This window comes from Schistocerca piceifrons, chromosome 1 (assembly GCF_021461385.2).
Source record: "Schistocerca piceifrons isolate TAMUIC-IGC-003096 chromosome 1, iqSchPice1.1, whole genome shotgun sequence".
Taxonomy (NCBI): Eukaryota; Metazoa; Arthropoda; class Insecta; order Orthoptera; family Acrididae; genus Schistocerca; species Schistocerca piceifrons.
Window position 1 is genome coordinate 56,630,671 of NC_060138.1, and position 10,463 is coordinate 56,641,133.

The following is a 10,463-nucleotide window of genomic DNA, read 5'->3' on the forward strand; positions in this document are numbered from 1 at the left end:
CGGGTGCGTCACTTCGAGACGGAAACGTAATGACAATCAGTGCATTGGCGAAACATGGATTCAGTAAAAACGTAGAAATTCCAGGCAACTCCGTACTTATGACAAGAGCCTTATTGGCTAGTGATGGTTTCATCCTCGTGGACGTTTTGCCATACAGGTCAACCATTAATTCAGAGGCTTATGTCAAGACTCATGAGTCGTTTCCGACGTGTTAGATCTGAGCAGTCGAAAAAAAAATTGGCTCCGATCCGACAATATACGTTCACAAACGTCATAACCTGGGAAATCGTCCCCAAATTGGGTAGGATATCCTCGTCTCGTGCACACAGTTGTCCAGACCTGATACTCTCATCTTCCAAGTATTTCGGCCAATTAAGGATTCTGTACATTGGACACATTTTGAAGGTGACAATAGCGAAGTTCAAGCAATGAAAACAGCTGGGAAAACAGGACAAGAGCCTCCATGAATAAGAAGCACATGCTCTTACTTAAAGCTAGTGTAACGCCGTAGTCCGCGATTGACGTTATCTATAAAAATAGTGTATGTGAAAGAAACGTTAATTGGTTTTAACACCAAATTCTAAGTATAAAGAATAAATTTGTTCCGAGATAATAGCCGTGGAGTATTATTCATTGAACGAGCATTGTGCATATACTTGTGTGCAAAATAAGAGGACGAAAGTAACTTTTGCACGTTGTGTCACTGCGAACTAACACAGCTCGTTGACACTTGTACTAGACACAGAAAGAACTACACTACTGGCCACTAAAATTGCTACACCACGAAGATGTCGTATTACAAACGCGAAATTCAACCGACAGGTAGAAGATGCTGTGATATGCAAATGATTAGGTTTTTAGAGTCTATGTCTACGTAAAGGTGTGCACACTCTTCTAAAGTGTATATGCTCTATTTCCACCAGATATTTACAGCAAGCACTTCCCTGTGAGGTGATGCAGCTCACAACTGCGGCATCCAACAGCCGTCACGTAAAAATCTTCATTCTCATTGGACCTGTTCATGGGAAAGTCATCGCTTTAAGGCTGCCCACGAAAGCATTTCAAGCTCAGTGGGAAGCCAAACCGCAGGATTTTCCATAACATCAAATTTGTATCACTTAAAAATCGAATCATAGGGCGATGGAACTTGGTATGCTGTCGCATATGGTACGTGGTTTTCTGTGAAGGTAGTATGTGAGGCTGTGGGGTCACCTTCATATCTGGTCAACAGAGCGAGGAAGCATTCAAAGTCGGCATACACCACAAACCGGTAATGCTCCTGATGGTGAGGATTCTTTATGAATTTGTTTTCCTCAGTAGGTATAACAACTTATACCAGTTCCCTGGAAGCGCAGTCTGCTAGATGTTTAACTAATAGCTTGTCTGACGAAAACGCATGAAGACATCTTACGCAAATATTTTTTGCACGTTGTTTTCTTTACAAATGGGAGGAAACAAGTCAGGACATGTCCAAGATCCAGTCATACACTATTGGCCATAAAGATTGCTACACCACGAAGATGACGTGCTACAGACGCGAAATTTAACAGACAGGAAAGAGATGCTGTGATATGCAAATGATTACCTTTTCAGAAAATTCACACAAGGTTGACGCCGGTGGCGACACCTACAACGTGCTGACATGAGGAAAGTTTCCAACCCATTTCTCATACTGAAACACCAGTTGATCGGCGTTGCCTGGTGAAACGTTGTTGTGACGTCTCGTGTAACGAGGATGAATGCGTACCATCACGTTTCCGACTTTGATAAAGATCGAATTGCAGCCTATCGCGACTGCGGTTTATCGTATCGCGACATTGCTGCTCGCGTTGGTCGAAATCCAATGACTGTTAGCAAAATATGGAATCGGTGGGTTCTGGAGGGTAATACAGAACGCCGTGCTGAATCCCAACTGCCTCGCATCACTAGCAGTCGAGATGACAGGCATCTTATCCGCATGGCTGTAACGGATCGTGCAGCCATGTCTTGATCCCTGAGTCAACAGATGGGGACATTTGCAAGACAACAACCATCTGCACGAACAGTTCGACGACGTTTGCAGCAGCATGAACTATCAGCTCGGAGACCATGGCTGCAGTTACCCTTGACGCTGATTCTCAGACAGGAGCGCCTGCGATAGTATACTCAACGACGAACCGGGGTGGACAAATGGCAAAACGTCATTTTTTCTGATGAATCCAGGTTCTGTTTACAGAATCATGATGGTCGCATCCGTGTTTGGCGACAACGCGGTGAACGCACATTTGAAGCGTGTATTGGTCATCGCCATATTGGCGTATCAACCGGCGTGATGGTATGGGGTGCCATTGGATACACGTGTTCGTCACCTCTTGTTCGCATTGACGGCACTTCGAACAGTGGACGTTACATTTCAGATGCGTTACGACCCGTGGCTCTACCCTTTTTTCGATCCCTGCGAAATCCTACATTTCAGGAGGATAATGCAGGTCCTTTACGGGCCTTTCTGCATACAGAAAATGTTCGACTGCTGCCCTGGCCAGCACGTTCTCCAGATCTCTCACCAATTGGAAACGTCTGGTCAATGGTGGCGGAGCAACTGGCTCGTCACAATACGCCAGTGACTACCCTTGGTGAACTGTGGAATCATGTTGAAGCTGCATGGGCAGCTGTACCTGTACATGCCATCCAAGCTCTGTTTGGCTCAATTCCCAGGCGTATCAAGGCCGTTATTACGGCCAGAGGTGGTTGTTCTGGGTACTAATTTCTCAGGCTCCAAGCACCCAAATTGCGTAAAAATGTAATCACATGTCGGTTCTAGTATATCTGTCCAAGGAATACCCGTTTATCATCTGCATTTCTTCTTCGTGTAGCAATTATAATGGCCAGTGGTGTACTACCGTGTAGTTCCTTTACTGAAAGAAATACGCCCACAGACGAACAGAAATGACACTTTTGTTCACAGATAATAATAATAATATGGAAGTCGCCGCGATTTATGATGGTCCCCTGGACATTACAAAAAGCGGGACATGCAATGTGCCCTGATGCTGGCTGCCAGGTTGGTAAGGAGTTCTTGCGGTATGGCATTCCATTCCTCCAGAAGCGCTGTAGACAGTTGCTGCAACGTCATTGGTGAATATGGACGTGCTGAAATGCGTCTCCCTACCACATCACACACGTTCTCAATGGGATCTCAGTCAGAGTAATCGCTGGCCATTCCATTCGCCAATTATCCTCTTCTTCCAAGAAGTCCTCCATCTAAGTTTTTTGATGCGTTCACGCTTTGTTACCCACAAAAATGAAGTCATGGCCAAATGCTACCCTGAAAAGCCACACATACGTCAAGAGTGCAGTGCCGCAACAACGTCCACCGATTAGTGTACCGTGTTGAAGGATTTGCAGATCTGCCCGTCCATGGAACAATATACAGGGTGTTTCAAAAATGACCGGTATATTTGAAACGGCAATAAAAACTAAACGAGCAGCGGTAGAAATACACCGTTTGTTGCAATATGCTTGGGACAACAGTACATTTTCAGGCAGACAAACTTTCGAAATTACAGTAGTTACAATTGTCAACAACAGATGGCGCTGCGGTCTGGGAAACTCTATAGTACGATATTTTCCACATATCCACCATGCGTAGCAATAATATGGCGTAGTCTCGGAATGAAATTATCCGAAACCTTTGACAACGTGTCTGGCGGAATGGCTTCACATGCAGATGTACTGCTTCAGCTGTTCAATTGTTTCTGGATTCTGGCGGTACACCTGGTCTTTCAAGTGTCCCCACAGAAAGAAGTCACAGGAGTTCATGTCTGGCGAATAAGGAGGCCAATCCACGCCGCCTCCTGTATGTTTCGGATAGCCCAAAGAAATCACACGATCATCGAAATATTCATTCAGGAAATTAAAGATGTCGGCCGTGCGATGTGGCCGGGCACCATCTTGCATAAACCACGAGGTGTTCGCAGTTTGTACTGCCACAAAATCTCGAAGAATGTCCAGATAGCGTGATGCAGTAATCGTTTCGGATCTGAAAAATGGGCCAATGGTTCCTTTGGAAGAAATGGCAGCCCAGACCAGTACTTTTTGAGGATGCAGGGACGATGGGACTGCAACATGGGGCTTTTCGGTTCCCCATATGCGCCAGTTCTGTTTATTGACGAAGCCGTCCAGATAAATATAAGCTTCGTCAGTAAACCAAATGCTGCCCACATGCATATCGCCGTCATCAATCCTGTGCACTATATCGTTAGCGAATGTCTCTCGTGCAGCAATGGTAGCGGCGCTGAGGGGTTGCCGCGATTGAATTTTGTATGGATAGAGGTGTAAACTCTGGCGCATGAGACGATACGTGGACGTTGGCGTCATTTGGACCGCAGCTGCAACATGGCGAACGGAAACCCGAGGCCGCTGTTGGATCACCTGCTGCACTAGCTGCGAGTTGCCCTCTGTGGTTGCCGTACGCGGTCGCCCTACCTTTCCAGCACGTTCATCCGTCACGTTCCCAGTCCGTTGAAATTTTTCAAACAGATCCTTTATTGTAGCGCTTTTCGGTCCTTTGGTTACATTAAACCTCCGTTGAAAACTTCGTCTTGTTGCAACAACACTGTGTTCTAGGCAGTGGAATTCCAACACCAGAAAAATCCTCTGTTCTAAGGAATAAACCATGTTGTCCACAGCACACGTGCACGTTGTGAACAGCACACGCTTACAGCAGAAAGACGACGTACAGAATGGCGCACCCACAGACTGCGTTGTCTTCTATATCTTTCACATCACTGTAATTTCGAAAGTTTGTCCGCCTGAAAATGTACTGTTGTCCCAAGCATATTGCAACAAACGGTGTATTTCTGTCGCTGCTCGTTTAGTTTTTATTTCCGTTTCAAATATACCGGTCATTTTTGAAACACCCTGTACTTCCCCCAACACCGTAACACCTGGACCACCGAAAGGGTCACGTTCGACGATGTACCTGGGCACATTACGATTCCAGAATCACCACTGAGACTGAATCTGCTTTCATCCGAGAAGAGCACGCGACTCCATTTCTCGCTGGTCCAGTCTCCATGCCCTAGGAATCAGTGCCGCCGAGGTACGGGTTCAACGGAACACAGCACACTGGTCGTCGCGCGAAGATACCACCACCACGCCGTCGCCGTGCCACTATGGAGCGTGAGAGTGCGTGCCTCGTTGTTCGGTTGAATGTGGCTGCAACTGCACCCGTGGGTGCCTTCATGGCTACTGACCAATATGGCGTTCATATGCTGCTGTAGTTGACCGTTATCGACCACCTGTTCTCACTCAGAAGCAGCGCTCGTGGTGCGGAACGCTCCCCATGCACGTGGAACGAACCTGTGAGCCATAACAAACACCCGTATACACTCGTCACACTTCGTCCTTATTCTATTTTGCAGTGTGGATAAATCCAGATGTTGTCTCGTGGCCAAGTTGTAATAAAGATCACCACCACAGTGCACCATAACAGCTGTTACTTGACAAATACTGTCCTCCTCCGTTCCTTCAAATGCCTCGTCTTCCGCGCCCAGCCCCATTTGGCGCTATAGTCACAGTAAACTCAGCCGGTTAGTGTCCAAATTTATATATATACTGGGAGACGTCTGGCAATGTGTTCACGCACTTCCATTCATTCCCACAAAAGGGGGACCACGACGTTGCCATCACGGAATTACTTCGAACTTTGTACTCCTTTACTAGCCATTAAAACAACATAATGTGCAAGTAGTAAGGTGAACTACTATGGCAATTGCGAGAAAATCGCAAGAGAAGTTTTACGCGTCTATTATGTGACTGATTTATCCGTGCGTAGATGCCGGACGTTAGAGTTCATGGTGGTCAAGTGGCTAGCGTTCGAGTTTCGTAAAACAGACGTGTATGAGGTGACAGTTCGACCTCAGCTCAAACCTTCATTTATGCTGTACAAGTATAAAATCTGTGACGTTCAAAAAACTTGCACCTACATTATGCGTTCTTGCTGCATTAGCAACGTCTGATGCCAAGCATGTTAACTGCCAAATGGAGCCTGCCTCTGTGTCTGCAGCTCGAAGCGTCAAGGTGCAAAGTAGTTACGGGTACCATACCAGATTGTATGTACAAGTGATTTCGCAAATCACGACAGGCATACATTTTCAGGAAAGCTCTATCCTTCCTTCGTTTACTTGTCGATAGTTATAAATTGTTGTAATAATTAAATTTAATGAAAAATAGTAAGTAGTCAAATAACATGCAATTCAATAAAACTTCATGCGAATGCACATAGATCTTTTTCATTATACACTACATGGCCATTAAAACTGCTACACCACGAAGATGACGTGTAACAGACGCGAAATTTAACCGACAGGAACAACATGCTGTGATATGCAAATGATTAGCTTTTTAGAGCACTCACATAAGGTTGGCGCCGGTGGCGACACCTACAACGTGCTGACATGAGGAAAGTTTCCAATCGCTTTCTCATACACAAACAACAGTTGACAGGCGTTGCCTGGTGAAAAGATGTTGCAATGCGTCGTGAAAGGAGGAGAAATGCCTACCATCACGTTTCCGACTTTGATAAAGGTCGGATTGTAGCCTATCGCGATTGCGGTTTATCGTATCGCGACATTGCCGCTCGCGTTGGTCGAGATCCAATGACTGTTAGCAGAATATGGAATCGGTGGGATCAGGAGGGTAATACAGAACGCCGTGCTGGATCCCAACTGCCTCGCATCACTAGCAGTCAAGATGACAGGCATCTTATCCGCATGGGTGTAACGGATCGTGCATCCACGTATCGATCCCTGAGTCAACAGATAGAGACGTTTGCATGACAACAACCATCTGCACGAACAGTTCGACGACGTTTGCAGCAGCATCGACTATCAGCTCGGAGACCATGGCAGCGGTTACCCTTGACGCTACATCACAGACGGGAGTGCCTCCGATTGTGTACTCAGCGATGAACATGGGTGCACGAATGACAAAACGTCATTTTTTCTGATGAATCCCGGCTGTGTTTACGGCGTGATGATGGTCGCATCCTTGTTTGTCGACATCGCGGGGAACGCACATTGGAAGAGTGTATTAGGCATCGCCATACTCGCGAATCACCCGTCGTAATGGTATGGGGTGCCATTACTTACACGTCTCCGTCACTTCTTGTTCACATGGAAGGCACTTTGAACAGTGGACGTTGCATTTCAGATATTTTACGACCCGTGGCTCTACCCTTCATTCGATCCCTGCGAAACTCTTCTTTTCAGCAGGATAATGCACGACTGCGTGTTGCAGGTCCTTTACGGGCCTTTCTGGATACAGAAAATGATCGACTGCTGCTCTAGCCACCACATTCTCCAGATCTCTCACCAATTGAAAACGTCTGGTCAATGGTGGCGGAGCAACTGGCTCGTCACAATACGCCAGTCACTACCCTTGATGAACTGTGGTATCATGTTGAAGCTGCATGGGCAGCTGTACCTGTACACGCCATCCAAGCTCTGTTTGGCTCAATGCCCAGGCGTATCAAGGCCGTTATTACGGCCAGAGGTGGTTGTTCTGGGTACTGATTTCTCAGGATCTATGGACCCAAATTTTGTGAAAATGTAATCACATGACAGTTCTAGTATAATGTATTTGTCCAATGAATACCCGTTTATGATCTGCATCTCTTTTTGTTGTAGTAATTTTAATGGCCAGTGGTGTATTACCTCTCAAATTTCTTATAAATTAAATGATATTGCCAGCGATGAAAAAAAAATATAGATTAAAAATTATATCTCTGCGGGTGTTGAACAGTCGGTTCATAAATGTTCGTCTAACGAAGCTCGAAAGCTAACCACTTCTTTTATTAAAAACATGTCCTTATGTTCGTTATTTTTCGTTGCATTTGTTCGGGGTGGACGATCACGTCAATCGTTGATCCAGATTCATTCCCTCAGCTCTTTCTACTTACAGAGTGCAGCGAACACACTGGTCGAACACGGTGAGCTATCGTGCCGGAGCCGGTTATGGTGGTCGAGCGGTTCTAGGCGCTTCAGTCCGGAAGCGCACAACTGCTACGGTTGCAGGTTTGAATCCTGACTCGGTCATGGATGTGTGTGATGTACTTAGGTTAGTTCGGTTTATGTAGTTCTAAGTCTAGGGGACTGATGACCTCAGATGTTAAGTCAGATAGTGCTCAGGGCCATTTCAACCATTTTTAAACTCCTCTTGCGATTTTCATGGAATTGCCTGAGTAGTACACATTGCTCCTTCACATTACGTAGTTTTAATGCCGTACTTAAAGTGTCCAACGTTTGAAGTGAATCTGTGATTACGACGTCGTGACCTGCCCTTTTGAGCATTTATTATGTTATCTTACTGGTGGGAAATAGAGCAGCGGTGTTTTTGTGACTGCACTGGTTCAATTGGGACCGCGCAAATTAGGACGCGAGTTCTGTGGGAGGGGTGTGGAGGGGAGCGGGAAGGCAGTCCTGCCATATGCTCACTTCGGCATGGCGCATATGGGCAGTGGAAGTATTGCTCGTCCGGAAAATCCAGCCTTATAGTATACTGAATTTTATTATCACTGAGTAGTGTTTCGTTCTTCGGAGTTTAAGGGCTCCATCTCATTTAGTTAGTACACAACAGTTTTCATTTACAAATATCTGTACAGTTCTTTTGTTTTGTTTATTCCTTTGTGAAGAACAGTGCACAGTTCCGTAACCGGTGAGCCATTAGCCTACGGCAGGGGTCCCCAAACTTTTTAGTCCGCGGGCCACATTGACTCCTCCACGTTATAAAGGGCCAAGATCTACCTAGTGGGAATAAAGCACCCCAGCACTCCATGATCATCGTAATGTGAGGCTAAAGGAAAGACGAAATCGCAAAAATCTAAGGTTGTGGGAATAGCTAGCACTGAAACGAACGACGATTTTTATTTAATTACATGATTACCTGACAGAAATTCTGGCGAATTTCACCGACAAAAAAGTATGTCACTGCACATTCTTCACGAAAGCGTCCTGCAAAGTTAACGAAATCTCAAAATCATTGTTAGCAACACTATTACTACAAGACGTAACAGAGGTGGAGTATGTCAACGCATTGTTATTTCAAGCGGCGCAACAATAAGTTTAGTTATGTAGTCTTGTAGCGAGTAGCAGAGCCAATGTCGCGGTGAATTGGTCGCGATAGGCCTCGAAACTCAATTGTTGGCAGTATAGGGACCACCTCAAATATTTGGCGGGCCGGATACCGGGGGTGTCAGACCAGCTAACGCGGGCCGGTTTGCCGGCACTCGCGGGCCAGTTTCGGCCCGCGGCCGTAGTTTGGACACCCCTGGCCTATGGGATTATATCTTCTGCCTCCACAATGTTTTCAGATCGTAAGAGGGGACAGACGATTCATCGTGAGGGCAGTGAATAAAAAAGCACGCCGTCTTCAGACCACGAGTGGCCTACCAGGACCATCCGACTGCCGTGTCATCTTCGGAGGGGGATGCGGATAGGAGGGGCGAGGTGTCAGCACATCGCACTTACGGTCGTAAGATGGTATTCTTGGCCGAAGCCGGTACTAGTCGGTCGAGTAGCTCCTCAACTGGCATCACGAGGCTGAGTGCACCCCGAGAAATGGCAACATCACATGGCGGCCTGGATGGTCACCCACCCAAGTGCTGACCACGCCCGACAGCGCTTAACTTTGGTGATCTCACGGGAACCGGTGTATCCACTGCGGCAATGCCGTTGCCGTGTAGTGAATAAGGAAGTAAGGAATATTATAAAATCACGTGATTTAGAAGCGCGGCAAGAAAGTAAAACCAGGTTATGTGCTTGCTGCCTGTTATGCTGACGTATGTCTACGATCTGTTACAAAAAGTCGAAAAGGCGTAATTTCCACTGATATTACGTCTTTGTGCTTCTGGAAAAAGGCGTCCAGGATATGAAGTACGTAAGTTTCTCTATCGTTACTTGGATGTGGATGTAGTAAGAGACAACAATATACAGGGTGTTACAAAAACGTACGGCCAAACTTTCAGGAAACATTCCTCACACACACATAAAGAAAATATCTTATGTGGACATGTGTCCAGAAACGCTTACTCTCCGTGTTAGAGCTCATTTTATTGGTTCTCTACAAATCACATTAATCATGGAATCGAAACACACAGCAGCAGAATGTACCTGCGTAACTTCAAACACTTTGTTACAGGAAATGTTCAAAATGTCCTCCGTTAGCGAGGATTCATGCATCCACCTTCCGTCGCATGAAATCCCTGATGCGCTGATGCAGCCCTGGAGAATGGCGCATTGTATCACAGCCGTCCACAATACGAGCACGAAGAGTCTCTACATTTGGTACCGGGGTGGCGTAGACAAGAGCTTTAAAATGCCCCCATAAATGAAAGTCAAGAGGGTTGGGGCCAAGAGAGTGTGGAGGCCATGGAATTGGTCCGCCTCTACCAATCCATCGGTCACCGAATCTGTTGTTGAGAAGCG

The 10,463-nt window shown here is 46.2% G+C and overlaps 1 pseudogene; it reads right to left on the reverse strand.

Annotated features, from left to right (window-relative positions):
- Positions 1 to 9,597: 9,597 nt before the first annotated feature.
- LOC124721048 lies at positions 9,598 to 9,715 on the reverse strand (annotated as a pseudogene).
- Between the last annotated feature and the right edge of the window lie 748 nt (positions 9,716 to 10,463).